Raw genomic sequence first — 6,203 nt, forward strand, 5'->3', positions numbered from 1 at the left:
AAAAGATGCCAGAAGTGAAATGTTTCAGTCTGTAAAGTTCTGTAACTCTACAGCTGCTCATCCTGATGAACTGTGGATCATCTGGTCAGAGACTAACGGCCTCATAGTGTATCATCAATGCTATGATGGAACCATGTAGTTTCATTCATATCTGGCTGTATTAATACTAATATTACTGCCATTTGTTAAGTGTTGAATAAGTTGGTAAAAAGTGAACCATACAGATGTTTTATTTATTACTATTATAGATAAATATACCAGTCTCGTATTTATGGTATATTATTTTTATGGTATTGTATTGAATTCTGGTATCGGGTATCATGATATTTATGGCAGGTATGGTATAGAAGTTATAATATGAGTATCGTGACAAACGGGTAGAGGCAGAACAGACTCAAGGAAAAGTCCATGAGGACTGTTCAGGCTAAAAAAAGTACGTTGGTTCATGAATGACTTTAACCATATTTTATATAATGACAATGTATATTTGTTATTGCTATCATTATAGGGCTGAGTCAGAGCGGAGGACCTTTTGTTCTTAAACTGTTTATTTTCATTATTTAGATTTGTGGTCAGAACAATAAAATGTAGTTGTGGTTCTAAAAGCTTTGAGGCTTCAATCAAAGTGGATGTGGTGTGGTGACAACAAAAAAGTCACCTGCACCCCCCCCCCCCCCCCCCCGTTGTCACCTTTTTCACCCCTCATGAGTTTGCAGGTATGTTTCAAGTTCCTAGTCTTCAGTTAGGAATGAAAGTATTTCTACAGTCAGTGTTGTCTGAATTCATGGGGTTGGGTTTTGGGAAGTATTAAAAGTAACAGCTTCCACAGTGAGGTGGAGTTTAGTACTGGGTGAACTCAAACCGTTCCTGGAGGTAAACACCACCACACAGTGCTGCATCACACGCTCCCGTCACTGTTGCTCATAGGACACACTGTCGGATGCAGAAAGCAATGAATGTCTGCATGTTTGTGTCTCCACATACCCATTTATTCCATCAAGAAATCATTAACAATCCTAGAAGATCATGTTTGTCTCAAGCAGTATGTGACAGCACAATGTGATGTATACATCTTTGTTCAAGTATTAATTGTAAATAAGTATAACATTGATCGGACTGTATGTTTTTCCTTTTTTTCCACTGATCTTATGTGCAGACTACTAACAAAGTGCAACGCCTAAAATACCTTCTTCCTTTGTGCCATTGAGCTCCATCCCATTGTTGTCAGAAACTCTTAAAATAATGAGTCACACTGACATGTTCCGTGATTACTATCGCAGAGTTAACATAATTGTATTGAAGGCTGTTGTCTCGTGGATCCTCTGAATAGATAAACCATCCCTGGGATGCTTTCAGGACTGCTACCAACAGTCTGGATGAGTACACAGACGCTGTGACTTCATACATCAGCTTCTGTGAAGACCGCTGTGTCCCATCATGCACCTGGGTGAGTGACAACAACCTCTGGGTCACAGCTAAACTGTCTGAGTTGGGAATACAGCACGCGCCGGCATCCGAGCTCTGCGGCGCGCGAGACGGAGATCGGAGTCGTGTTAACGCGACACGTAGAGACAGAAATGACATGCTCCTGTAGAGACGACCAACAACAGACGGATTGGAAGCTCATTCTGCGCATGCGTTAAATGCGTTAAAAACAACAACTAATTAATCCTGTAATTTAATCATAACGCGTTAACGCGTTATTTTTCACAGCACTAAAATATATATACACAGGACTGTCTCAGAAAATTAGAATATTGTGATAAAGTTCTTTATTTTCTGTAATGCAATTAAAAAAACAAATGTCATGCATTCTGGATTCATTACAAATCAACTGAAATATTGCAAGCCTTTTATTCTTTTAATATTGCTGATTATGGCTTACAGCTTAAGAAAACTCTAAAATCCTATCTCATAAAATTTGAATATTTCCTCAGACCAAGTAAAAAAAAGATTTATAACAGCAAAACAAAATCAAACATTTGAAAATGTGTTTCCAGGTGTTTCGAGTTAATTAGACGATTCAAGTGATTTGTTTAATACCCTACTAGTATACTTTTTCATGATATTCTAATATTTAGAGATAGGATATTTGAGTTTTCTTAAGCTGTAAGCCATAATCAGCAATATTAAAAGAATAAAAGGCTTGCAATATTTCAGTTGATTTGTAATGAATCCAGAATGCGTGACGTTTTTTTAATTGCATTACAGAAAATAAAGAACTTTATCACAATATTCTAATTTTCTGAGACAGTCCTGTATGTATATATGTGTGTATGTATCTATATATATATATGTAGATATATATATATGTATATATATTTATATGTCTGTATATATGTATATATATGTATGTATATATATTTATATGTATATATATATCAGTCATTTCACTTCAAATAAACTCTCAAGTACATTTACAGCACAACCTCCTCCCTATGTGGGCTTACTATAACTCATTTGAGACTTATTTGTGACACCTCAAATGCATAAGTGATGCACTTTGTTGTGGGATAATAGAGATTGCTCGCTACACCAAAACCCCAGAAATAAAAAATACTGTTTTCCATAGTTAACACATCTAGTTAGAATGTTGGGCAGAACTACAAGTCTGCAGGATTAGCTCTGATCATCAGCATATTTTCCTAAAACTACAGAATTTTTACAAAGTAAAAATCAATTATCCTTGTTTCCTTTTAGAAATTGGCTAGATCAGCTTTCTTCTGACCATTAGACATCAGTCAACCCTGGCTGACCTCCTGTGCCATCATGGCGTTACTTACTTCTTTACTTAAATTGTTTTCCTTTCAGTATGTCAGACTAAAATGTCACAACAGTGCTATTAACACGACGCAGAAAGGCAATTAGGCAAAGGTACATTACTACTTATTGCTTTTCTTGTTGCCACAATGAAACCTGCTTCAAAACCTGTGCTAACTAAATCTGTTTTCATATCAAAGTATCAGTGCTTCTCATTTCAGGTGAAGGAAATACCAGGATACAATTGAAACCTGAAACATTTCATGTTACTGCATGTGTAACAAACCTAATGGGTAGTCCACCTTCTATTCTGTTGGGGGGACTCACAAAACGTCAAAATCAGAGCAGCAGAGGTAAGGTAGGGTATGCTAGAAAAGAACAATCGTGTCCGACTTGTCACCACATTTGAAGACATACAGTAAGTGCTCAGAAGGGCTGAACTCGAAGGTGGCGTGAGGAGTAACCAGTCAAATTAGTTCATTCTGGAGCCTCAGGTTGTATCTGCCACTCTGACTGTTATGGAAAAGGTAAGATTACCTGCAGAAACCAGAAGAACCTGTGAAGACACACCTTGTAATTAGTATCAGTGCAGAGCTTTTCAGCCCAGGGTTGACTGAACCCAGTGGGCGTGGCCTCTCTGTGGGTGAACAGCAACACACTGAACCTGCTAGTTAGCTCTTTGGCAGCATTGCTCGTCATTTGGTACAAACTGTGGTTGAGTTGAGATTTTACAGATTGAATGACACTCCCCCTCACTGTCAGTGAGAGCAAATGACAGAATCAAGGGGAACTGATACCTATTGATAGGAAAATAAATGTCCCCAAACACTGGTCCGCATCTCAGCCCTCGGGCAAATGTGTTAAATGTCCAACACAACCTGGATGAGGTTATCTCTTTCATCACAATGTTGCTCTGCACCAGTCGTGGTCTTTTACTGCTGCGCTGGTTTAACAACAATGACATTACAGACACACACGCACACCAAGGACACAGGGTGACCAGACATGGTCTATGTGAGAAAAAGCACAGGCTTCTGACCGGGTCAACCCTTTTCATATTTGGTCCCACTCGGAGTTGGTGTTAGATTGACTCTTGCCCTAGTCAATATTTTAGAGTTAATTCAACTCTAAACAGAGTAAAAAATTAACAATGGCAAACACCGTATAGGATTATTGAAACGTAACTCTTTAGGTTATATAACTCAGGAGCCCGATTTATTCTCAGTCCTGTAATTCACTCTTCTGTGATAACGAATCAACTCTGACTTTAATTACAATGCTCATTAACACGGTGATGATGATGTTGATGATTCATTCTCTTGTAGTGAAAAATAGCTTTGAGTAAAATCCTAATAACCATTCACAAAGAGTCCCTAAAACACTTTTTGGAAAAATAAAGCTCACTAGTGTTCATTCTACACTTAATTTGCTTAATTTGTAATCTCAAATACATCAAACCATTTCCCCCTCAATATTGCTTTTATTTAAAATATTTTATTATCTGAGTAACTATATCAGATCAAAATATCTCAAAAGAATAGAAATCTACTTTCAAACATTTAGGTCTATAAAAAATGTCAATATGGAAAAACATACTGCACTGAAGGTTTCTTCCCTTTTTTCCCTATCCGATGTGAGGTTCTGGGACAGGGATGTCTATATGTACAGATTGTAAAGCACTCTGAGACAAATGTGTAATTTGTGAAAATGGGCTATACAAATAAACTGAATTGTTTGCGATGTTAGCTGCCAGCCTCCAGCCCAGCCACCATGTTGAGAGACTTGTGGAGGTGATCCCTCAATACGAATTAGGAATTCAGCACCTTTTAAATCGGCAACATTAAAAAAAGGCTGCTGCTAAAGTTTTTGGGGAAACATTTAAACTCTGAACTGTCCCCAGACTGATTGCACCCCATGTGTGTCTTTTTAGCTGACACAGCAAGAAGCTGGTTCTGGACTTTGACCACAGTGTGCAAGAGGCGTTCCTCACAGCAGCAGCCTTCAACTGACCCTGACACACTGTCTGTGTTTGTGTTTGTCAGTTTGGCTGATGGGATATACTCAGAAAAATAAAGCACATGTAAGTTCTGTCTCTGCAGTCAGCATGCATGAACAGATAGAGCATCGATAGCAAGTCATTACTGTGTCTTTAAATCTAAAGGCACCAGGATGTGTTTATTTAGTGTGCAGCATATTTAGAACAGTGTCCAGCTGTCATTACCATGGTGCAGTGTCGGAAGTGACTCCCACTAGTTGACTCTACTGCGCAGTACGTGGATATTCACACACTGAATGAAAGGTACCCGTCTGGATTAGTTCAAAGTTGACATCCTGTCACCTTTTACACTGCAGAATGTCAAGTTCATATTTCTCATTGAAAGCAGTGGTTTAATTCAATTAGAAACTCCTCTCAGAGGGCTTTACAATCTGTATACACACGACATCCCTGTCCCAGGACCTCACATCGGATCAGGGAAAACTCCGCAAAACACAGAATCAACTAGAATGGGCACTCGGTAGAGCGCATACCTTCGCATATCACAAGATTGGGCATTGAATTATGAACATTTTGGCATTAGTTGCATGCCAATTGGACAAAAATGTATCGTGCTATGGTAAAAAAAAGAGTTTGACCTTTCCATGACCTTGACCTTTGACCCGATTGAACCCAAAATCTAATCAAATGGTCCCCGGATAATAACCAATCATCCCACTAAATTTCATGCGATTCGGTTCAATACTTTTTGAGTTCTGAGAGAGATTTTGACCTGTTCATGACCTTTGACCCGATCGATCCCAAAATCTCAACTGGTCCCCGGATAATAAACAATCATCCCACCAAATTTCATGCGATTCGGTTCAATACTTTTTGAGTTATGCGAATAACACGCATACAAATAAATAAATAAATAAATACACGGCGATCAAAACATAACCTTCCGGCATTTTCAATGCGAAGGTAATCAGCAGTGCCATGGCAGGAGGCAATGCCGGACCATTATGCAGGAGGTATTGCGAAGGAGGCGGGGCCAATGAGGCATGAGGCCAGGTCCTCGATGCAGGAGGCACAAAGAAGGAGCCAGGACTAGCTCCAGACACAGCCATGTCCAATGGACCCTATGAGACGTGAAGTCACAAATACACCAGGGAAGAATAGACTTAGTCATGTGTAATGAAGAGACATGAATTCATCCATAGGAGAGAGAGAGAAGAGAAGAGAAGAGAGGAGCTCAGTGTATCCTAAAATATCACCTCATAAGCCTATAGCAGCATATCTAGGGGCTGGACCAGAGAAAACCTGATTCAGCCCGAACTTTAAGCGCTATTAAAGAGGAGCCAACACTCTTAAATGAGGTGACTGTCTGCCCTCTGGACTGAAAGGGGAAACTGGTTCCATAAAAAAGGAGCTTGATAACTGAAGGCTCTGGCTCCCATCCTACTTT

This window comes from Pseudoliparis swirei, chromosome 19 (assembly GCF_029220125.1).
Source record: "Pseudoliparis swirei isolate HS2019 ecotype Mariana Trench chromosome 19, NWPU_hadal_v1, whole genome shotgun sequence".
NCBI classification, from domain to species: domain Eukaryota; kingdom Metazoa; phylum Chordata; class Actinopteri; order Perciformes; family Liparidae; genus Pseudoliparis; species Pseudoliparis swirei.